Source organism: Macaca nemestrina, chromosome 16 (genome assembly GCF_043159975.1).
Source record: "Macaca nemestrina isolate mMacNem1 chromosome 16, mMacNem.hap1, whole genome shotgun sequence".
Classification (NCBI taxonomy): Eukaryota; Metazoa; Chordata; class Mammalia; order Primates; family Cercopithecidae; genus Macaca; species Macaca nemestrina.
Genome location: NC_092140.1, coordinates 339,625 through 362,938, shown reverse-complemented (window position 1 = coordinate 362,938; position 23,314 = coordinate 339,625). Strand labels below are relative to the sequence as shown.

Sequence of the window (23,314 nt, the reverse complement as noted above, 5' to 3'; positions counted from 1 at the left end):
GCAGGAGCCTCCACGTGGGGGCAGAGGCCAAACAGCCCAGCACTTGGAAGCACAGCTCGGGAGCAGCAGCTGAGTTGCGCTGTGAGGAGACGCTGGTGGCTGTTTATCCATCGGCCGCTTGCAAGTGACGGGGCGGGTTTACCCTCCTTTCCTGCCCATGACTTGAGCTCTTGGCAAATCAAAGGTTTAAAGATATCAGTTCTTGGAACCACAAAGTAAACACAGCATATTTTCCTAATTCCTTTCACCACGCGATGCAGTTTTATGTGCTAATTGTGTTTACTGGAAGAACTCATGGCTGGTTGAAACAAATCCTTATCGTGGAAAGAACGTCTCCCCTGCCATCAGCTGCTGGTGCTGGTGGGATTGGAGTGCAGCACGGAGCACAGAGGCTGGAGCCGGGTCAAACAGGGAGGCAGGAGTGCAGGTGCACTGCTCTGAAGCTCAGCAGGCCTCACAGCATCTGCTGTGTGTATAGGGGCTGACCGTAAATCACTGCTTATCGTGGTTCCATTTAAGAGTCCTCCCTGGCAGGATCCCTGCTCCTTAAAAGCACAGTGCAGAGCTTCTTAGCTCCGATGGACCAAGCATACCCCAGCTGTGCCTCAGCGAGGAGGGTGAGCTCTGGGCCAAGACCCCCTCTCCTGTACGGGACGCCTGAGCGCTTGTGACTTGGGATGACTGACAAAGTCCCTAGCCAGGTTTGTTCTTCCCAGGCTGCCCCAGTGGCTTCTGAATTTTTGGCCCATGTTTTGGGTGTAGAAACTACAAGAGAATTTTAGTGGAGCAGTGTGTTCTTGGCAAGCAAGTTGGATCATCCCACTGAACTTCTGTGACTTTCCTCTTTGCAGTTATGGTTCCAAACAAGAGTTTCCCTAGGAAATAAACCCTGAGGGGCTGAAAGGACCTGGGGCCATCGAGGGTGGATGGCCACATCCAGGGGCCTTGATGCCAGTGCCGACTGTTCCCTGCACGCTTCCACGTGCATGCCAACATTGCAAGACCGTGTCACGGACCGAAACAGCTACAGTGATGACACACCTGAGGTGAACACAACTCTGGCAGCATCCTGACCCCTGACGGGGCAAGTGCATGTGGAATCTGGAAACTTCACAGCTGAGCCTACAAAGGTGCTCATGGCGCTCAGAATGGGTTCTGGGTAGGTAAAGCCCAGGCTAATCACAGGCTCAGTGACCCGACAGTGCTTTTAGGACAGTGACACTAGACAGGATGACCAAGCTCTGTGAGTTACACAATGGGGTGAATTAGACAGTGGGGTGAGTTACACAATGGGGTGAGTTACACAACGATGGGTTGAGTTACACAATGAGGTGAGTTACACGGTGGGGTGAGTTACACAATAACGGGGTGAGTTACACGGTGGGGAGAGTTACACAATGATGGGGTGAGTTACACGGTGGGGTGAGTTACACACTGGGGTGATTTGCACAATGATGGGGTGAGTTACACAGTGGGGTGAGTTACACAATGATGGGGTGAGTTACACGGTGGGGTGAGTTACACAATGATGGGTTGAGTTACACAATGATGAGGTGAGTTACACGGTGGGGTGAGTTACACAATAATGGGGTGAGTTACACGGTGGGGTGAGTTACACACTGGGGTGATTTGCACAATGATGGGGTGAGTTACACAGTGGGGTGAGTTACACAATGATGGGGTGAGTTACACGGTGGGGTGAGTTACACAATGATGGGGTGAGTTGCACAATGATGGGTGATTTGCACAGTGGGGTGAGTTACACAATGATGGGGTGAGTTACACAGTGGGGTGAGTTACACAATGGGGTGAGTTACACAATGATGGGGTGAGTTACACAGTGGGGTGAGTTACACAATGGGGTGAGTTACACAATGATGGGGTGAGTTACACAATGATGGGGTGAGTTACACAGTGGGGTGAGTTACACAATGGGGTGAGTTACACAATGATGGGGTGAGTTACACAGTGGGGTGAGTTACACAATGGGGTGAGTTACACAATGATGGGGTGAGTTACACAGTGGGGTGAGTTACACAATGATAGGGTGAGTTACACAATGATGGGGTGAGTTACACAATGATGGGTGAGTTACACAATGATGGGGTGAGTTACACAGTGGTGTGATTTGCACAGTGGGGTAAGTTACACAATGATGGGGTGAGTTACACAGTGGGGTGAGTTACACAATGGGGTAAGTTACACAATGATGGGGTGAGTTACACAGTGGTGTGATTTGCACAGTGGGGTGAGTTACACAATGATGGGGTGAGTTACACAATGATGGGTGAGTTACACAGTGGTGTGATTTGCACAGTGGGGTGAGTTACACAATGATGGGGTGAGTTACACAATGATGGGTGAGTTACACAGTGGTGTGATTTGCACAGTGGGGTGAGTTACACAATGATGGGGTGAGTTACACAATGATAGGGTGAGTTACACAATGATGGGGTGAGTTACACAATGATAGGGTGAGTTACACAATGATGGGGTGAGTTACACAATGATGGGTGAGTTACACAATGATAGGGTGAGTTACACAATGATGGGGTGAGTTACACAATGGGGTGAGTTACACAATGATGGTGTGAGTTACACAATGATGGGTGAGTTACACAGTGGGGTGAGTTACACAATGGGGTAAGTTACACAATGATGGGGTGAGTTACACAGTGGTGTGATTTGCACAGTGGGGTGAGTTACACAATGATGGGGTGAGTTACACAATGAAGGGTGAGTTACACAATGATGGGGTAAGTTACACAATGATGGGGTGAGTTACACAATGGGGTAAGTTACACAATGATGGGGTGAGTTACACAGTGGTGTGATTTGCACAGTGGGGTGAGTTACACAATGATGGGGTGAGTTACACAATGATGGGTGAGTTACACAGTGGTGTGATTTGCACAGTGGGGTGAGTTACACAATGATGGGGTGAGTTACACAATGATGGGGTGAGTTACACAATGATAGGGTGAGTTACACAATGATGGGTGAGTTACACAATGATAGGGTGAGTTACACAATGATGGGGTGAGTTACACAATGATGGGTGAGTTACACAATGATGGGGTGAGTTACACAATGATGGGTGAGTTACACAATGATAGGGTGAGTTACACAATGATGGGGTGAGTTACACAATGGGGTGAGTTACACAATGATGGTGTGAGTTACACAATGATGGGTGAGTTACACAATGATGGGGTGAGTTACACAATGATGGGGTGAGTTACACAATGATGGGTGAGTTACACAATGATGGTGTGAGTTACACAATGGTGTGAGTTATGCACTGGGGTGAGTTACACAATGATGGGGTGAGTTACACAATGATGGGTGAGTTACACAATGATGGGGTGAGTTACACAATGATGGGTGAGTTACACAATGATAGGGTGAGTTACACAATGATGGGGTGACTTACACAATGATGGGTGAGTTACACAATGATAGGGTGAGTTACACAATGATGGGGTGAGTTACACAATGGGGTGAGTTACACAATGATGGGTGAGTTACACAATGATGGTGTGAGTTACACAATGATGGTGTGAGTTATGCACTGGGGTGAGTTATGCACTGGAGTGAGTTGCACAGTCAGGTGTTACACGGTGGGGTGAGTTGCACACTAGAGCCTTCAGGCTTGCTGCCCCTTGCTCTCCCCGCGCAGATCCAGTGGTAGGAAGTCATTTCAAGCAGCTTGTGAACATTCACAGAAGCAGCTCAGGATCCTGCTGCTTCTGAGAGGGGAGCTGGACAGGTTACTGCCTCTGACGTGGGGGAGGAGAGAAAACGCCTGAATTTTGGTGCCCCCAGATATATCGTGGATCAAGAAATTGGTATCATTCCACGCTTCTTCCCACTGTAAAACAAAATGCGATGTCTAGCGGGAGCCTCGCGTTGCCAGTGAAGTCAACCCAGATGTGCAGGAATGAAAAAGAAAATAGCTGGAAAATCTGCCCAGGAGAACAGGGACAGCCAGGAGACACAATGCCAGGGCCGGGGCACTCCCAGCAGGGCTGGCCTCACGTTGTCACCGGTGTGGAGGGTCCCCAGTGGGGCATGCAGGACATGCCCCGGGAGGCCCGTCGGGGGGTCAGGCAGGCTCACAGGGGAAGCATCTCAGCCCAGTGGAGCGGCCGTCCACACGCTCAGAGGAGCCCACCTTGTAAGGCACTGGGAGTTGAGTGACCCTGAGGGCCCCAAGGCTGGGAGCGGATTCAGAGCTTGCACTCTGTCCATAGCCATAGCTGGCTGTGTGGGATCCAAATGGAAAATAGAGGGTTCCAGAAACCACGGTGACCACAGACAGCCCTTGCATCTGCAGGGCACATCAGGGCTCGGAATGTACTGTCCAGCTTATCAATCATCACCAAGACCTCAGCAGACTGAGAGGGCCCCATAGAGACAGCAGGCGCGGGCCAGGCCTTGGCAATGCTGCTAGACCCCAGTAGTCCTGCCACGGCCATGCCCATCTCGGCTGAGGGCACCGAGGTCTGGAGAAGGTCCTCACTTGCTCAAGGACACACGAGGGGTAGACTGGCTAGATTCGTGCTCGGAGTGTTTCCTGCCTCTCCCTGGGGCCCCTTGATGTCAGGTTTGGGTGATGCTTTTGCCAATGTCCTAGCTGAGCAGATGCCTCACGGGCCATCACATGGTTCCACCATGTCCCCATCCTCCAGCCCACAGAGCCTCCCATGAGAGGCATCCTTCAGCCTGGGTCCCGGAACTGAGAGGCCGTGGAACGGAGCTCCAGCTGACCATCACGGGCCTGTAGCGTGAGTGAGAAGCACACGCTGTTGTTGGAAGCCCAAGACGCAGGAGGCCATTTGTTCCTGCAGCGCACCCCAGCTCAAGCTGGCTGATCCCAAGCCAGGCTCAAGCCTTCCTGCCCAGCCCCAGAGCCACTACTTCTGCCCCACAACCCTGCCTCGCAGGGTGACAGGAAAGGCGGTTCTTACGCATCGTAGAGAGGAGGCGGGTGCAGTCGCTGCAGTAACAGGAGTTGATAAGAGCCAGTGGTACAGAAGAGCTGCCTGCTGGGGAGCGACTCTGTGGAATTCCACCCTGGGCACAGCGGGCACACGGGTCACTCTTGGCAGGTGTGGGCACTAATGAGACTTCGGATGCAGCTGCCTGCTGGGGCCCAGACATTCCGTGGGGCAGTCGGGGCAGTGCCTCACCCCGACACTGGCCAGCAGAGACTGGGGGACCCCTCCCTTCCCCAGAGTGGGACCATCAGGATGCCCAAAGCTCCCAGCTGGTGGTCACTGATTTCGCACTTTGACCCGTCCTCACTCGAAACGTGAGGTCTCTGTGAAGGCGCAGACACCCTGAGAGTCCCAGCATATGGGGGTGCAGCTGATCTCCTTTTCCTCCTGGCAGGAAACCCAGAGCCCTGAGCAGCTGTCATCCAAGATGGTGGCCCCAGAGCCACCTGGCCAGGCTCCCCATGTTTTCCTGAGCTGGGCTCGCATGGCTGGTAAGAGCCCAGGGTACCCCTCCAGCTCTGCCCTCCCAAATCTGGCTGCCTCAGCTGTTCCCCATGTCAGCCCTGTGATGGGGAGTGCAGAGCGAGGCTTGGAGGGTGGGAGGGGAGTAGGTTCTGATCTCAACTCTTCCGTGCTCTGGGTGAGCCGGGCGGCTGCCTAAGGTCCTAAGGGCCCACAGCGGCCGGTCAGGATTGTTGAGGAGAACGCCTGGAAAGGGTTTCTTGAGTTCTCCGTCCATAGTAGGTGCTCGGTAAATGTCAAAGATTTCCCAAATATTTTTATCGCTGCCAAGCTGAAGCATTTAGAAATGCATGTTTCACTCCTCCTTGTGGTTGGACTTGGGCCCAGAAGCCCCCAAAGTGGCTTCACTTGTAGGACCAAGTGTGAGCCCAGCCCAGCCCACAGCTGCCCCGCAGCCCTGCGACCCATTGGGTTATAAGGTGGAGGCCTCGGAGCTTCTGCTAGGAGTCCCCACCAGCCCCTGAGTCAACCAGAAGCCCCAGCAGCAGACCCCCCACAGACCCTGGGGCCACGGCCCGAAGCGTGGGTTGAAGGGCCCTTGGCGGAAGCCTGGCCTGCAAACACCAGCATCCAAGCTCCTCCATCAAAGCGGTCCCCTGCCGGAGCGGACGTGACTGCTTCCTCAAACCAGGAAAACCTGTCTAATTTCCGCGTGTCACTGTGGGCCTTCCTCTTCCGCCCTCCATTGTCCAGCAGGCATCAGGCCCCAGGCTGGAGGCCACGTGCCAGGCTGGCAGGATTTGTCCACTGTGAAGCTCGACACCCCCTCAGGCCCTGTGCTGCCTGCCCAGATCTCCCCTGCCTCAGGATGCCCTCCGCACCCTCCGAATTCCCAGCCGCTGCTCTGGGGCCCGCACGGATGCCCGCCCAGATCTCCCCTGTCTCAGGATGCCCTCCGCACCCTCCGAATTCCCAGCCGCTGCTCTGGGGCCCGCACGGATGCCCGCCCAGATCTCCCCTGTCTCAGGATGCCCTCCGCACCCTCCGAATTCCCAGCCGCTGCTCTGGGGCCCGCACGGATGCCCGCCCAGATCTCCCCTGCCTCAGGATGCCCTCCGCACCCTCCGAATTCCCAGCCGCTGCTCTGGGGCCCGCACGGATGCCCGCCCAGATCTCCCCTGTCTCAGGATGCCCTCCGCACCCTCCGAATTCCCAGCCGCTGCTCTGGGGCCCGCACGGATGCCCGCCCAGATCTCCCCTGCCTCAGGATGCCCTCCGCACCCTCCGAATTCCCAGCCGCTGCTCTGGGGCCCGCACGGATGCCCGCCCAGATCTCCCCTGCCTCAGGATGCCCTCCGCACCCTCCGAATTCCCAGCCGCTGCTCTGGGGCCCGCACGGATGCCCGCCCAGATCTCCCCTGTCTCAGGATGCCCTCCGCACCCTCCGAATTCCCAGCCGCTGCTCTGGGGCCCGCACGGATGCCCGCCCAGATCTCCCCTGCCTCAGGATGCCCTCCGCACCCTCCGAATTCCCAGCCGCTGCTCTGGGGCCCGCACGGAGGACTTGGGCCCAGCCCCTCGAAGCTGCAAAGAGAACGCAGAGAAACTCACACGCGAGGCAGCACTGAACACGTGGGAAAGACACCGACATGTATTTTCAGCGTCATGTCCAGGTAAACCTCAAGATGTGGCCCTGAGGGGTTTCCTTTTACGGTTTTTACTGCTTTTTAAAAACACTCCTTATTTTCTAAACAGAATGTGACGCCCCACCCTCACCCTGTCCAGGAGGCCCAGCCAGCCCCTCTTCTGTGCCCCCAGACACCCCTAAGAACTCCAGGCACCAGCATTAATATCCTGGAGCCCTGGAACCCCTGAGTGTGCCAGATCCTGAGTGTGCCATGCCCTGTGTGTGTTTTGCCCCCACTGTGCCAGGCACTGAGTGTGCCAGACCCTGAGTGTGCTGTGCCCTGAGTGTGCTGGACCCTGTGTGTGCTGGACCCTGTGTGTGCCGGGCACCGTGTGTGCTGGACCGTGTATGCGCCAGGCCCTGAGTGTGCCGGACCCTGTGTGTGCTGGGCCTGTGTGTGCCAGACCCTGTGTATGCCAGGCCCTGAGTGTGCTGTGCCCCGTGTGTGCTGGGCCCTAAGTCTGCCAGGCCCTGAGTATGCCAGGCCCTACAGGCAGTGCCTGCAGATGGAGCTCACAGAGAGGCTAGAGGGGGAAATCTGCCTAAAGTCTTGTCTGCTGTCTTCATCCTTCAGTGGATGTGGAATTTAATCTGGCAGATACTTACATGGCTGCTGGATGGTAGAAGTGTACAAGGTCCACCCCAGTGAGGAGGGAACTGTGGGGTGTGGTGGGAATGGAGGATGGGGGCTACGGCCCAGTGGGCTCCCCGTGTCCACCCCACGTCCACCCAGTAACTCATAAGCCACAAATAGATGTGCCTTGATCTACTTAATGCCTCGTTGCTGGATATTTGGATTGTCTCCTGTTATGCATTTGCCACCCAGAGCCTCATCATTCCTCCTGTCGTGACTTTCTGGTGGGAGAGTGGGTCAAAGGTGTGAACTCCTGTATTCACCCCTAGGTTTTGTCAGATCGCTTCGGAGGCTGCCCTCTTCGCCGTGGCTGCCGAGTGCAGAGCTGGGCATTCGAGTGGGCAGAGTGGTGCTCGGCTTCCCTGCATCTCCTGGGCCATGTGTGCTGACCTGTGCCCACTGCATTGCTCCTGTGTGCCCTGCACATACGACTGTGTCTTTCCCGTGTATTTAACACTGCTTCATGTGTGAGTGTCTCTGTGTTCCAAACCCCAACCACAGTGATTTTACAGACGAACCTTAATAGATGTGAAATCTATAAGTAGCTATTAATCTTTGTGTCATATTTACTGCAAATATTTCCCCCACTCCACTAGCTTCCAGTTCTGCTTTGTGGTTTGTGACTGACCAGTGCATCCAGTTCCTGCTGTGGCAGCTGCAATGTGCTCTGTCCTGCAGGAAGCCCTCGGGGTGGGGCCTGGGGGCTGCGGGAAGCTGAGCAATGAGGTACGGGAATGGGCAGCTTTGTTTTATTTATTAATTTTTTTTACTATTTAATTATCTCACCTTATTACACTTTAATTAAAATATCGATCTTTACACAATACACTTGAACTGTGGAATAAAGCAGGACCAGATGTGGATCCTGGAGCTGACAGTAACTTGCCTCCCACCCAGCCACGTCCTAATTCTCTTTTTGCAAAAGCAACTACTTATCCCTGTTAAAGCTGTTCCTTCTGGTCATGACTGTTTTATCACAAAATCATATGCCTCTATTTTTGTTGCTTGACTTATCCATTTTTTAGACATTATTTGTTTATTTCCTGCTGGACAGGCATTTTAGCTCCATCTCCCCTACTACCACATCCACACTATAATTATATCTCTATTTTTAGTTAAGTCCATAGTTAGTATTTACAGTTTCATGACTAAGTTAATATTGCTTATTACTGAGCCAAACAAAGCATGATGGTTATTTTTCATTCCATCAACAGCTTCCCCCTGCCCTTTGCCCACCCTGATAGTTTTGACTTTTTTTTTCTCACAATACATGCTCATGTGTGTTCATAGTCTCCCAGCTATCTTCTATCTGCCTTCACCCCTAGTGCTCCATTATGCCAGGGAGTCTCCTCAGGATGAGCCCCATGTGCGGCCTCCATTGTGCCACTCTCTTGGATCCAGTGTGCAGCTCTCCTCCTGGGACTTCCCTCCACAACTTTTCTCAGTTGAATCCACTATTTGTTGGATCCCAGGTCTTCCTCTTTATTTTCTCCTTCATTTTGCTGGAGCACATCCTCAAGTAACTTTCTAAAAGAAGTTTAAACAGGTAAATGTTTTGGAAGGTTGAATGCCAGAAAATATCTTTATTCTACCTTCATTCTTGACTCATAATGTTGCTGGAACCAATTTCTAAGTTTGAAATCATTTTTCAGGAGCTAGGAATTGAACTCAAAATTCCAAAATTAGGGTTCTTTTATTTGACATGCTCTCTGACTAGGAAGCAAGCACAACTGCTCCACCATTACTGGCAAGTTACTGAAAGCAATCCTTTGACAGCAGCTGCAGACCCACAGCCATACAGAATTTTCCTTTTTAAACAAGTCGCTCACCATTAGGATGCTCTGATTTCTCCATTTGTAAAATGAAGATTCTCTCTCAACTTTTGGTTTTAGCTTTTGGTCTGGCATATTTGGTAAGCTACAAGTGATCTTTGGCTGAAAATCAGTCATGTGTGGCAGGTCGTTTCACCCAGGCGCCCTGCACCCAGAGATCTAGGGCCCTCAATCCTTCTTCAGTTGCTGTCAGTGCAAGGGCAATCTCACCCAACCCTCCACGGGGAAAGGCAACTGCCACATGCCTCTGAGAGCAGGGAGGCAGCAAGTGCTGACTCGGGGCTCACAGGGGTCCCGCCCGTAAAGCACACCACAGACCAGGGCTCACCCCACAAACATTCTCTCACTCAGTCCTGGAGGCAGAAAGGCCAACATCAGGGTGCTAGCATGGCTGGCGTCTGGTGAGACTCTCTTCCTGGTTTGCAGACCGTTGCCATAGTATTGTGATAATAACAACATATAGATTTGGTCTTCGTCCCAGATTCCCAACACCAGAGCTTCTAAGAGCCCTGGAACCTCTTGAGTGGTGAGCGTGTCTTTCGTGTGCTGACGAGAGGACAGAGCTGGTGACCCTTGGGCAGCTTCAGGAAGGGACTGCTTCCCAGAAAGACCAAGGCAGGACTTACAGGTGAGAACTTTCAGATCCACCCCAACCTCCAGGAAGTGAGAGGGGAGAGAGGACAGGAGCTGGAGATGGAACTGATTACCGATGGCCAAGAATTTAACCAATTATTCTGTTAATGAAAACCACTGTGGCCAGGAACTGTTTTCCAGGTTTCTCTGGGGTCCCCTTGTCCAAGAGGGGGTCCATGCAGTCACTGGGGGCCTTAGGACGCTATTTTTGGTGCCTATGTTGGGGCTCAGAAGATCATACTCCAAAATGAGGGCCTCAGCAGCAGCCTCGGAAGCACGTTTCTCTCTGAGCTTCTCCCACCTCTGTCTCTCAGTACCACCCTCACTCAAGGTGCCACAGAAATGGGAATCCTTCTTCCCCACAGTGGGTCCTAGAAACCAGAGCCCCTTTCCCCAAAGCCATCCAAACAACCAAAAATTAGGGCTCTAATTTTCCCTGTGCCTCCATGTCTACAAACTGGCCGTAAAGAAATGGTCTGACCTCCCTGGCTTGGCCGTAGCTCCTAAGACCCCCATTCCAGAGAGGGTCCCACCCACACCCAGGAGAGGGCGCTGCTCAGAGAGGCCAAGGAGAATCCAGACATACAGGCCAGGCTGGGTTTTCCCACTCAGTCCATTAGCATCCGATCCAGCTAAGCATCCAATCCTGTTTCTACAAGGCTGCCCATACTTCATTGAACCTAAGCATAAAAATGAGCGATTTTTCTGAAGGCTCTCTTGTATACACATTAATCTGTGTGCCTTTTCTCCAGTTAATCTGCCTTTTGTGAGCTGAGTTTTCAGCGAACGCTTGTAAGGCTGAGCGGAAAACTCTCCCTCGGCCCCACACCTACATAATGGAACCTCCATAGCCATCCTAAATGACGGGATTCCAGGAACTCCCAGGGTGGTGAACTCATCCAGATGCCGGGAGGGAGGACGGTGCACTGCCACCCAGGTGGTGAGTCTCAGAATTGAATGGAATTCCAGGACATCCAGCTGGCATCCAAGGAGTTGGAAAACTGGGCGGTGTGGGAAATAAAAACCTGATAGGATGGGTGTCATGAGAGAAACAGGTACTTTTTAGCCACCTTCTGTGTTTCCTCATGAGAAAAGAAAGTCATGTTTATCTGAGGACTGTGAGTCCTTTTAAATTATCAGGCCCGAGGCGTTAAGATGAGGCAGCCGTCATGCCCCATCTGCCCTGCGTACTCAAGCTGCGTATTCATCTCTGGAAACTGCTTGCTGTTGCCACAAGAGGCTATAAATTAATCAAACAATGCTATACTGGACACGATAACCCACACACTACAGCTTAACAACATATAGCCCATCAACAGCTTATTTTTTTTGAGACAGAGTCTTGCTCTGTCCCCCAGGCTGGAGTGCAGTGGTGTGGTCTCAGCTCACTGCAACCTCCGCCTCCTAGATTCAAGTGAGTTTCGTGCCTCAGCCTCCCACGTAGCTGGGATTACAGGCACACGCCACCACGCCTGGATAATTTTTTGTATTTTTAGTAGAGACAGGGTTTCACCATGTTGGCCAGGCTGGTCTCAAAACTCCTCACCTCAAATGATCCGCCCGCCTCGGCCTCCCAAAGTGCTGGGATTACAGGTGTGACAACACCCAGCCTAGCTTGTGTTATTTTAATGTAAATTCTTGGTAAACAACTCAGGACCTGCCTCTTCTCTCCTGAGTACTGGATAACCCTTTCTGCCCTTGTCTTCTTCCCACCCACCAACCCGAAGGCTGCTCCCGCCCCTGCCCGGACTGCAGATGCTCCCAGGCTGTGTCCTCTGACTGTCTCTTCTCTCCAGCCCTCATGGCAATCCCACCTGACTACTCCCGTGGCCTCCTGGGTGTCCTGCAATGGCCTTGTCACTGGTGTCACTCCTCCAGGCCTTCTCAGGTAATTCCAGATACACAGACACTCTCCCAACAAGCCATATTCTCACCACTGCAAAGCATTTCCAAGCATCTCCACTCCCTCTGCATAGCAACACAGCCCAGCCACCCGAGCCCTCGTTGCCACCCACCACTGGGCATCAGCTTCCACTCCCGTCTCTCTCGTGTCTTCTGGTCCAGCCCGTGGTGAGCTCCAGCCAAGCACCGCCTGCTGGGCCTCTGGTCTTTACTTGTTGTGTTCCCTCTGCCTGGAGTTTTTTAAAGTAGAAAAAGGCGAGAATCTGGAGTGGGAATGTAAAACGGTGTGGCTGCTGCGGAAAACACTTTGGGGGCTCCTGAAAAAGGTTAGGCACACACTTAGCAGGGACTCGGCATTCGCCTCTTAAGCACACACCCGGCGGAAACAAAACCATCCCCCCAGAAACGCACACACAGACGCTCGCAGCTACGTCCTTCGTAACAGCTGGAAGGCGGACGCTGGGCAGGCCCCCCAAAATCTGGCCATAAACTGGCCCCAAAACTGGCCATAAACAAAATCTCTGCAGCACTGTGACACGTTCATGACGGCCGTGAAGCCCAGGCTGGAAGGTTGTGGGTTTACCGGAATGAGGGCAGGGAACACCTGGCCCACCCAGGGCGGAAAACCGCTTAAAGGCATTCTTAAACCACAAACAATAGCACGAGGGATCCGCGCCTTAAGGACATGCTCCTCCTGCAGATAACTAGCCCAACCCATCCCTTTATTTCGGCCCATCCCTTTATACTTTTAGTAAATACTTTTAGTAAATCTATAATCTATAGAAACAATGCCTATCACTGGCTTACTGTTAATAAATATGTGGGTAAATCTCTGTTCAAGGCTCTCAGCTCTGAAGGCTGTCAGCCCCGATTTCCCACTCCACACCTCTACATTTCTGTGTGTGTGTCTTTAATTCCTCTAGCACCGGTGGGTTAGGGTCTCCCCAGCCGAGCTGGTCTTGGCAGGCGGAGATGACCGGGCGTCCACCACCGGTGAAGGGATTAACAAACGGTGGCTGGTCCCTGGGGTGGGACATTATGCATCTGTGAACAAAAGTGAGATGCGGATACACGGCACCGCTTGGATGAGCCTTGGAAATGCGGCTTCCACCAAAAGAAGTGAGACACAAATGTTCGCACACTGCATGGTTCCTTTTATATGAAATATCCAAGACAGACAAATCCATAGAGTCAGAAAGCAGATGTGTGGTTTCCAGAGGATGGGGAAGGAATGAGGAGTGATTACTTAATGGGGATGAGGTGTTGTTCTGGAGGGACGAAAATGTTCTGAAACTGGAGAAGCAGAGGCTGCACAATGTCGTGAATCCAGCAAATGCCGACGAAGTATATGCTTTAAAATGGCTGCTAAGTGAATTTCACCTCCATAAAACGTGTTAGGGGGTTATGCCTACCAGTGAACCTACCTAGACATGTGCAGTGTCACATTACTGAGACGATTCTGTTTAGCGCAAAGCTGCCGGCCTCCCACGTCCCTTTCCAGCCTGTCTTCTTAGGCACCTGCCTCCCACATCCTTTTCCAGCTTTGTCTCCTTGTATGCAGCCCTATCAGGGCTTTTGAGGCCATGTCAGCCTAGAGGCCAAGGGTGCTGGGAGATCCCGTCTTGCACCCTTTCCCGAGAGCTTTGAGGGGCACCTGCCATCTCTAGCTGTGCCTTCTCTGTGCCCTTCAGCTCTGGAGCAAGGTCACGTCTTGGATCTGGGGCCACTACCGGCTGTTTCAGGCTTGCAAAGTTCTGGCTGACAAAATATGGCTCTGCCTCCCTGTGGAGGAAAACATTGGTCCCAATGGGTCTTCACCAACAGGGACAGCAGTCCCTCGAGTGCAGCCCTGGACTCGGGGAGGTCTGGTCAGTGAAGCTCTTAGCAAGGTGCTAAGGGGATGGGCACCTTCATGTGTGGGACAGGCTGCTCGCTGGGGACGCTGCTCCCGGCCCCCCACCTGGAGCACCCCCCAGGCCTGTGGGGCAGCCGGCAAAGTTCCGCTTGCTGCAGCTGAGGCTGCTCCGGACGGCCAATCCAGGCGCCCGCACCCTCTCTCCACCCTCCTTTCCATCCTCAGGTTTGCATTTCTTAGGTCTGGCACTTCAACTGCAGAGTACAAGTCCCGGGCTACGTCCTCCTGCTCTGCTGAAGGCTGCGTGGATGCTTGGAGGGTAGGGTGGGCCCCGTCCCTTGCTCCACACACCCAACTGCTCTGACGGAGTGCCTGTCTACACAGGGATCCTACGGTGGGGAGTGAGCCTTGCCGGCCCGACGCATGGCAGTGGTTCCTGCTCCAATAAGACCAAGAATAATGAGTAACTGTGACTACGTTAGAAGGCTCGGCTGCATCTGAATTCACCAGCGTTTCCAGCTCCCGAGGCCAAGTGCGGTGTCGCCTCACTCCTGGCAGACAGGCTGCCAGCCGGAGGACAATTTTTCATTGCCAGGGTCGCTCTGTGGACCTTGGATGGACCAAGGTGCTTTCCAAATCCAACTCTGTCAAGATCCGGGGAGGATTCTCCAGAGAGTCTCTTGGAAACATGTGTGTGTGGCCCCTGGCGACGTGAGGAGTGCAGTCTGCCTGCGTTACTCAATGCTGGGGCCGGTTCTCCCTGAGAGAGGAATGCTGCCCACCCACTGTGGTAGCCCACAAAACTCCACGGACATGCTTGGAAGGGAACGCATCGCGTCCTCCCAGTGTTTTGAAATGTTCAAGTATTTGAAAGGGAAATGGAATTTCTGTTTATCCTTTTAAGTGACAATTATTCATTGCGTCTTCCTGGCCGGAGCCCGTTCAGCACCACTGCAGATCCGGCCAGGGTCCCCAGGAGCCCCGGCCCCTGCACAGCCAAGGCCAAGAAGCTCCCATCGTGGAGGGGGTGCGTTCCGGACCTGTGAGGCCGGGGGCTCGTTTTTGTGCCTCCTTAAAGGGATGAGCCGGAGAAGAAAGGAGAAGAAAGTCCTCACAGAGCCTCTGCCCCAGGAGGGGCGGGGCTGCGCGGGGCTGCACAGGGCGCCTGCGGAGGCCGTGGCCGGGCAGGTGGGGAGGCTCACACACAGGCCAGAGGCTTCCCTGGAAACCGACGCCCTAGGGCGGGTCCGACTCCTGGATGGTTGCAGGTGAAGAAACGCCAGGCCCAAGAGTCCTGGGAGAGAGACGGGAGCAGGGCCCAGGAGGAGGTGCAGGTTCCCAGCTACTGCAACGGCTGCCGCCCTCCCACGCCCCACGAGTGCGGGGATCTCAGGACTCGCTGCACCACCAGTGAGCCCAGGGCAGGCTGTTGACCGTCCCTTGGCCTCAGTTTCCTCATCTGTAAGATGGAAACAAAAGCATGTCCACCTCACCAGCGGTCACAGTCGCACGTGCTGACGTGGAGGAGGATCGATGTGCCCTCCTGAGTGCTGCCCGGTCCCACTGGAAACCAGGAGGCCTGGCTCTCTGCCTCCCGGAAAGGTCTGTTTCTAATCCTGCGCTGGGTCTGCGTGGCTCCATGGCCTCAGAGGCTGACACTGAGTGTAGTGTCCCTGGGTCACCGTGCCCCTCAGTTTCGTCCAGCAGGAGAAAGGGCTGCCTGCCAAGGAGAAGGCTATGAGCTTGGCGGGGGAGAACTTAGGCTCTGTGCCTTTGGGAGGCTGGGATTTAGGTCATGGCTGGGAAGCTAAATCCTGACTGCACTGGCCAGAACCGACGGGCTCCAGCAGCCAGATACTCCACCAAGTCAGGAGGCAATAACCGCCGCAGCCTGGGAGAGAAGCTGGCACAGCCGTGGGCCCCTGCCCTGCGGTCTGGCCTCACAGGTCCGCAGGCCGTGTGCAGACACTGCAGCAGAGAAGCAGAGGCAGCCGTGGGGAGCGACCCTGTTCCTCAGTGCTACACACCTACCCTCCCTGAGCTGAGGTCTGGAAGACGGCAAAGGAGACCCGAGGCAGTGCTGCCCCTCCTTCCATCTGCCACCTCCCCAGAGCTGGCCCAGGCCTTGAAGAGCAGGTGGTGGTGGCTGCTGCTGGTAAAGCCCGTCCATCCAGAGCCTCGTTCTGCTCCCGAACCACCCACCTCCTGCTGCACATGCGGCAGCTTCAGGAGCCTGGCGGGGCTACGAGGAGATGACAGATCCCGGCAAGGACGGGCTCGGCTTCTTGGGGACCGAGTCATTGCCTGTTGCTTCTCCCAGGGGCCTCGACTGGTCCGAGTGTGTTCAGGCACACGGTGCCCTGTCCGTTTCCCAGGCACTTGGGCCAAGGCTGGATAGGGAGGTGCCACGTTCGACAAAAGCCCAGCCTGTGCAGTGCTGGTCACCGGGAGTGACCGCGGGTGAAGTGGCACGTGAGTGACTGCCGGTTATCACTGACCAAGCAGGGCCATCCTGGGTGACTCACTGTGCTGCAGGCAACTGGTTCACATCCGAGCACCCCTCTGGAGCCCCAGGCAGCGCTGCCCGTCGGCCTTTCTCCTGAGGTCCCTGGAGTCCCGGAGTGTCCCGTGAGTCCATCTGCCATACTTGTGATTGCCACGTGGGCCCAGTGCCCTCCAACGGAAAAGCTGTGTTCAGTTCTGCCCAAGGATCCCGGGCCTGCGACACTGTCCTCAGGCCACCAAAGAGCGGAGGCTGTGGGGGTCTGCGTTCTTGCCAGGCCTGGGAGCAGCAGCCAAAAAGTGGACTTATGTGGACAGAATGTCGGGCGAGGGAGGAGCCCTCGGCTCCAGACAGATGTCTCTGGTGCTTTTATGCCACGTGCATTTCTGCAGATTTGATACCCGGCAGCCAGCACTGGGCTGTGGCCATGGTGGTGAGGCAGCCTTGGGTCTGCACGACGCTCGGAGGCCCCCACGAGCCTCCCACGAATGTGGCGGTGCCTGGAGAGAAGTGCCATCTGCACGGCGCAGTCCAGATGCTTCTCTCCTACCAGCCCATCATCAAACACACAGCTGCCCCGACTTCAGCAGGATTTGTAAACAAGAAACGCAGAGGCACAGTCCACTGGGCGAGGCAGAGGTGGAGGAGCACTGGGGTGGGAGTGGAGGAGCACGGGGCGGGGGCACAGGAGCACCGGGGCTGAGCTGTCTCCAGTGATCTTCTCTCCAGCCTCAGCGCAGTGGCCACAGAGCAAGGTGCCTCCCGGTGTGTCCTCACCTCCAAATCAGGGCTGCTCCACTTCCGAGGTCAGAGTCCTGGGGGGCCGTGTTGACCCTGAGCCCCCACCAGCATCCAATCCAGCAGAGCCAGACAGACTCAAGAACCTGCATTCCTCGTGGCTCCCACGATGCTTCCGGCCCAGGATCCACCATCCAGACCACGCTCCCATTCATCCCCCGGCCACGGAAGCTGGAGCCTTGGTTTCCCCATCTGTAAAGTGGGAGTATCATCGTCACCCACATCAAAGGGCGGTGATGCTGGTGGACTTTAGCAGCCCTGGCCCTCCAGGGACCCTCCCAGGGAGCTGAGGCCCGGTGGCCCTGGCGGCCGCTCCCTCTCCAGGCCGAGGACAGGAAGGTCTCGTGGGCTGACCTCAGGCAGGAGAGGGGGGTGGGTCACGGCCTCCAGGGCCAGGCTGGGGCCTCTACAGAAAGCCCATGGGTGGTGAGACGGAGCCGGCTGGGGTGGCTGAAGGTCACTGGGTAAAGCAGGGGTAGATTAGGGAGGGACCTGGGGTTCACGTGTTCACGTGTGTATTTGCCCCGTGTTTCTGCTGACATGCCACGTGTGTGCAACCGACAGGCTTGGCGAACCATCTCCACCACCCAGACTGAGACACCGGATGTGACCGGCACCCCACGGTTCCCTCCCGGTCCCCCAGAGGCAACCCCAATGCTGGTTTACCACAGAGGGCTCATTCTGTCTGTTGTGGGGTTTTGAGTAAATGAAACCCAACAGCATGCAGTTTTTTTGCCTGGCTTCCCTTTAACCATGTCTGAGAGGCTCACTTTGCAGTTGCTTCTGTGGCTCCCGGACAGCTTCCCTTGTGCGGACACAACTCAGTGAGAGCACCCCTTCTTCCATGTGTAGACTTTCCAAATAGTCCAGGTGAGAGAGCCTCAGGTCTTGAGTTCAGGGAGGGGCAATGCACAAGCAGATGCCGAGCGGAAGGGAGCACACCCCTCCCTTGGTGGGGAGGCCCTCGGGCTGGTGGGGATGAGCGCACCTGCAGATGGCACCTGCGGGTGACAGGCTGTGACATTCTGCTGTTTCTCAGAAGTAACTCACAAGCAGCACGTGGGTTCCTAGTGTGTTTCACAGACTCTCACCAAATGTTAGGGTTCACTCCTTGTCCTGCAGCTTAAACACACCAAAAGTGAGAAAATTACGAGATAACATTTCCCTCAGAGACCCATATTCTGTGTTAAAGAATTCTTCCTTCTACCTAAATCCATCTCTTTACGGTCAGATGTCATTGGTTGTGGTATTCTGTCCATTTCAGCTTTGTGTAGATTTTTCTGACATGCAATAAAACGCCCATATTTAAGACGTACAGTTGGATAAGTTTTGACATTCTGCTGCACCCACAGAACCATTACCACAGTCCAGACCATGGACATCCCCTCCCCCAGGCTGCCCCCACCCATCCCTCCACCCTCCTGCTCCTCTGACAACACTGACCTTTCTGTCACTGTAGATTAATTCATTTCTGTGCTGGGTAACACAGCGTGGATACTCTCATTGCCTGACATTTTCTCACAGTGTAATTATTTTGAGATTCATCCAACGATTCATCCTTTCAATGCTGGGGAGCACTGGTTGTCTGGGAGTATCATAATTGGTTCATCCACTGACCCGTGGAGGACGTTCAGGTTGTTCTGGATTTTGGTGATTACAGACAAGTTTGTTGTGAATGTTTACGACACAGTCTTTCTGTGGACATTCCCAGAACAGACATGTCTGGGTCATGTGGTGACTCTGTGTAGCTTTTTAAGAAACGGCCGAACCGTTCCCTGGGGTTCCTGTGTTATGATCCTGCCAACAGGCTGCGTGCTCCAGTTACCCCGCGTCCTCGCCAGTCCTTGGCAGGGCCACTTTTGAACATGTTAGCCATGCTGGTGGGTTTGTAGGCACCTCTCATACTGGTCTTCATTTGCACTTCCCTAAGGACTAAATGGTTGTCAGCAGCATCTTGCATGCTTCTGTGCCGTTAACAGAGCTTCTTTGGTGAAATATCCATTCAAATATTTTGCCTACTTTTTAATTGAATTGTCTGTATCATTATCGTGTTGAAAGGCTTCTTGACATGTTTTAGAAAAAAGTTCTTTCTGTACATGGTTTACAAATAATTTCTCCTGCTTGGCAGCTTGCCTCTTTATAGTGTCTCTTAAAGGGTAAAAGTTTTAAATTAACAAAATGTAGCTTATTGGTTTTTTCATGTAGTTTGAACTTTTTGTGTTCTATTTAAAAAATCTTTCCCAAACTAAAGTTCACCATGATTTTATCTTATCTTCTTCCTACAAGTTTTACTGTTTTAGTTCACACATTTAGATTGATGACCTATTACAATTTTTTTTTTTTTAGATGAAGTCTCACTCTGTCACCCACACTGGAGTGCAGTGGCATGGTCTTGGCTCTCTGCAACCTCCACCTCCCAGGTTCAATCGATTTTCATGCCTCAGCCTCCTGAGTAGCTGGGATTACAGGCACGTGCCACCATGCCCAGATCATTTTTGTATTTTTAGTAGAAACAGAGTTTCACCATGCTGCCCAGGCTGGTCTTGAACTCCTGACCTCAAATGATCCACCTGCCTCAGCCTCCCAAAGTGCTGGGATTACAGGTGTGAGCCACTGCATCCGGCCTGAAGTTAATTTTTGTATGTGGTGTGAGGTACGGGTTTTGAGGATTTGTAGTTGTTTTATTTTGTTGCTCATGGGAGTCCAAATGACCCAGCATTCTTTGTGGAAAAGATTATTCTCTCCCTGTTGAATTGCCTCAGCACATTTATCAAAAGTCAATTGGCCACAAATGAGTAGTGGCCGTAGATGAGTAAGTCTGGGTGTTTTTCTGTCCCATTGACCTATTTATCTGCTATAATGATTATACTGACTGTCTTGATTAAAATCAGGTAATGTAAATTATTCGACTTTTATGCTTGCTTTGGTTACTCCAAGTCCCGCACATTTCTGTGTAAACCTTAGAATTATCTTGCCAATTTCTACAAAAATCCTGCTGGGATTTTGATTGGGATTGTGTTGATTCTAGAGATCAATTTGGGGAGAGTTGGCATCTTCCATGAACATGCTATGGCTCCATTAATTAATTAATTAATTAATTAATTTTATTTTATTTTGAGACGGAGTCTCGCTCTGTCACCCAGGCTGGAGTGCAGTGGCCGGATCTCAGCTCACTGCAAGCTCCGCCTCCCGGGTTCACGCCATTCTCCTGCCTCAGCCTCCCAAGTAGCTGGGACTACAGGCGCCCGCCACCTCGTCCGGCTAGTGTTTTGTATTTTTTAGTAGAGACGGAGTTTCACTAGGTTAGCCAGGATGATCTCGATCTCCTGACCTTGTGATCTGCCCATCTCGGCCTCCCAAAGTGCTGGGATTACAGGCTTGAGCCACCGCGCCCGGCCAATTTAGGCCTTTTTTTCATTCCTCTCATTGATGTTTCTCAGTTCTCAGTATACAGGACTTGTAAATCTTGTCAAGTTTATTTCTAAGTCCTTAGTATTTTCAGCTTTGCATTTTGAGCTAATTATAGCTTCACAAAAAGTTGCAGTATAGTACAGAGAGATCCCACATTCCATTCCTCAGCTTCCTACAATGCAGCGCCTTGCAGAGCTACAATGAATTCTTAAAACCAGGCAACTGATATGGGCACCACACAAGTCACTGGACGACGGAGCTCATTTGGACATCCTAGGTTTCCATGTGTTCATTTTATTCTGGGTACGACTCCGTGTGGAGATTCTGTGATGTGTGGCCGCACATGTGGATTTCTGTAACCACAACCACATTCAAGATGCATGACCATCCGTCCCCACAGGTGTGAGGTGTGCCCCGCGCGGCCCTTCTCTAACCCACAGCACCCACCAGCGTGTCCGCCATCTCCATCACTCGTCCTTTCAAGAGGGTTATGGGAACAGAGCGCGGAATGCGGCCTTGGAGATGGAGTTTTCTCCCAGCATCTGTTTCTCTTCGCTGCTGAGCACATTGTGTGGTGTGGAGGCACCACCATGCATTTGACACTAACCTGTTGACAGATGCTGGGGCTGTTCCCAGGTTTTCGCTGTTCCAAATAAAGCTGCTATGATCATTTGTGTGACTATACACTTTAATTTCTCTGGGATAAATGCCCAGGTGTACAATCACTGGGTCATAATGGCAGGTATGTGTTTGACTTTTTATGAAACTACCAGACACACAGGATAGATGGAGATGAGTCGGATGCAGGGGCAAGTGTGGGGGGCCAAAATTAGAAGAAGGGGTCTTATAATTTTCCTTTTAAAAATCACTTTTGCCAGGTGCGGTGGCTCAAGCCTGTAATCCCAGCACTTTGGGAGGCCGAGACGGACGGATCACAAGGTCAGGAGATCGAGACCATCCTGGCTAACCCGGTGAAACCCCGTCTCTACTAAAAAATACAAAACACTAGCCGGGCGTGGTGGCGGGCGCCTATAGTCCCAGCTACTCGGGAGGCTGAGGCAGGAGAATGGCGTAAACCCGGGAGGCGGAGCTTGCAGTGAGCTGAGATCCGGCCACTGCACTCCAGCCTGGGCGACTGAGCGAGACTCCGTCTCAAAAAAAAAAAAAAAAATCACTTTCAAATAAAGGAAATAGACCCACACATACCTGGTAAATTACTTTTCAACCAAGGTGCCAAGACAACTCAATGGGAAAAGAAAGATGGTGTGCGCTGTCAGCTAATTGGCTACAGTGAATAAACTGCCCTCCAAACAGTGGACTCTGGGCGGGTGCTCGGGACATGCCGTTCAGTGGTAATCCTCACCACGCCATCTGGGCCCCACTTCTGGGCCCCACACACATACACACTGGAAAACCAGCCCTGAGTGTGTCGCTGGGCAGATGTACTGAGCCACCCTGATGGGGTCACACAGGAACTCAGCCAGCACCCCTATCGGGCCCCACTTGGTAGGTGCCCCAGTTATGGTCTCCAGAATCCAGCCAGGAGGGAATGTTGTCTGAAGAGAATCAAGTTCTAAATGGGCTCCGGGAAGGGGCCGTCCTTGTGCCCGGAGTGAGGACGCAGTGTTGGCCCCGTGGGGAGCTGACCAGCTATGGGGAAATATTTTTGAGGAAATCCTGGCCTTCTTCCCTTCTGTTCCCATTGGCTCAAAGGAGCCAAGGCATTCCTCCCTCTTCTGGGCAACTCCTCCACTGTGCTTCGGACGTTACAAGCCACTTCAGGCCCTTCCTCCCATCACAGCCCCGGGGGGAAACAGTTTCCTGGCCAGTGGCGAGAGGCCCTGGGCTGGCCACCTTCCTGAGGCCTCAGCCTCCCTGGGATGGGGCTTGGTCCCCGCGGCTGCGGCAATGACTCGGCCCCCAGCACCCTTCAGCTCTGTAGGGAAAGGTGGAAAACAGCTCTCGAAGGCCACTGGGAGGGACGACTGCAGGGGCGCAGGGGCCCCCAGCCCTGACCGCTGCTTCTCCAGCAAGCCTGGCCCCCTCGTGCTATTAACCGAGAAAAGCTTGGCCTCTTTGCTTCCTGCTGTGAAGCGCTGGCCCTGGTGGAAGCCAGAACAAACAGAGCCCGGGGTGGCTGCTGCGGGGCTGAGCTTGGCTGGGCTGAGCCAAGTCCTGATTCTACCAACCCTGGCTTTTGTGGGATTTCAAATTGTCCTCTTAAATATCTCCCAGAAAGCCAAAATTCCTCCTGTTTAATGAGGAAAGGGATTGGGAGAAGGGGTCTCCTGACTTCTCCCTGGAAGGGACAAACTGGCAGCCACTGGCAACACCACTTGGGTTACCCACAGCAACCATTGTTTTGGGGTAAACTGTACACATGTCCTTAGGATGTGAGTTTTTCTGCCAGGAATGCCTTTTCATTTTTACACCTTACTTTCCTCTGCTCCCAGCCCACCAGCCACTGGCAAAAAAATACCTCCCAGATTAGGGTGCTTTAAAAGAGAAATAAACAGCCCTGTGCCTCCAGGGGCCATGCTTGGGCCAAGTGTCAGCTAAAAAATAGCAACTTTATGAACTGTGATAATAGACAAGCC

General features: G+C 53.3%; 2 long non-coding RNA genes across 2 annotated transcripts; one reads left to right on the top strand and one right to left on the bottom strand.

Moving 5' to 3' along the window:
* The first annotated feature begins 926 nt into the window (after positions 1-926).
* LOC105485238 (uncharacterized) lies at positions 927-8,410 on the top strand. Its single transcript, XR_011614553.1, has 6 exons — positions 927-1,159; positions 3,680-3,751; positions 6,208-6,315; positions 6,957-7,059; positions 8,015-8,250; positions 8,380-8,410. It is a non-coding gene; the product is annotated as an uncharacterized lncRNA (long non-coding RNA).
* A 4,565-nt stretch (positions 8,411-12,975) lies between these two features.
* Positions 12,976-20,428, bottom strand: LOC105485236 (uncharacterized). The gene is made up of 3 exons (XR_989420.3): positions 18,750-20,428; positions 18,077-18,428; positions 12,976-17,498 (listed from the first exon to the last, which is right to left on the bottom strand). It is a non-coding gene; the product is annotated as an uncharacterized lncRNA (long non-coding RNA).
* Positions 20,429-23,314: the final 2,886 nt, after the last annotated feature.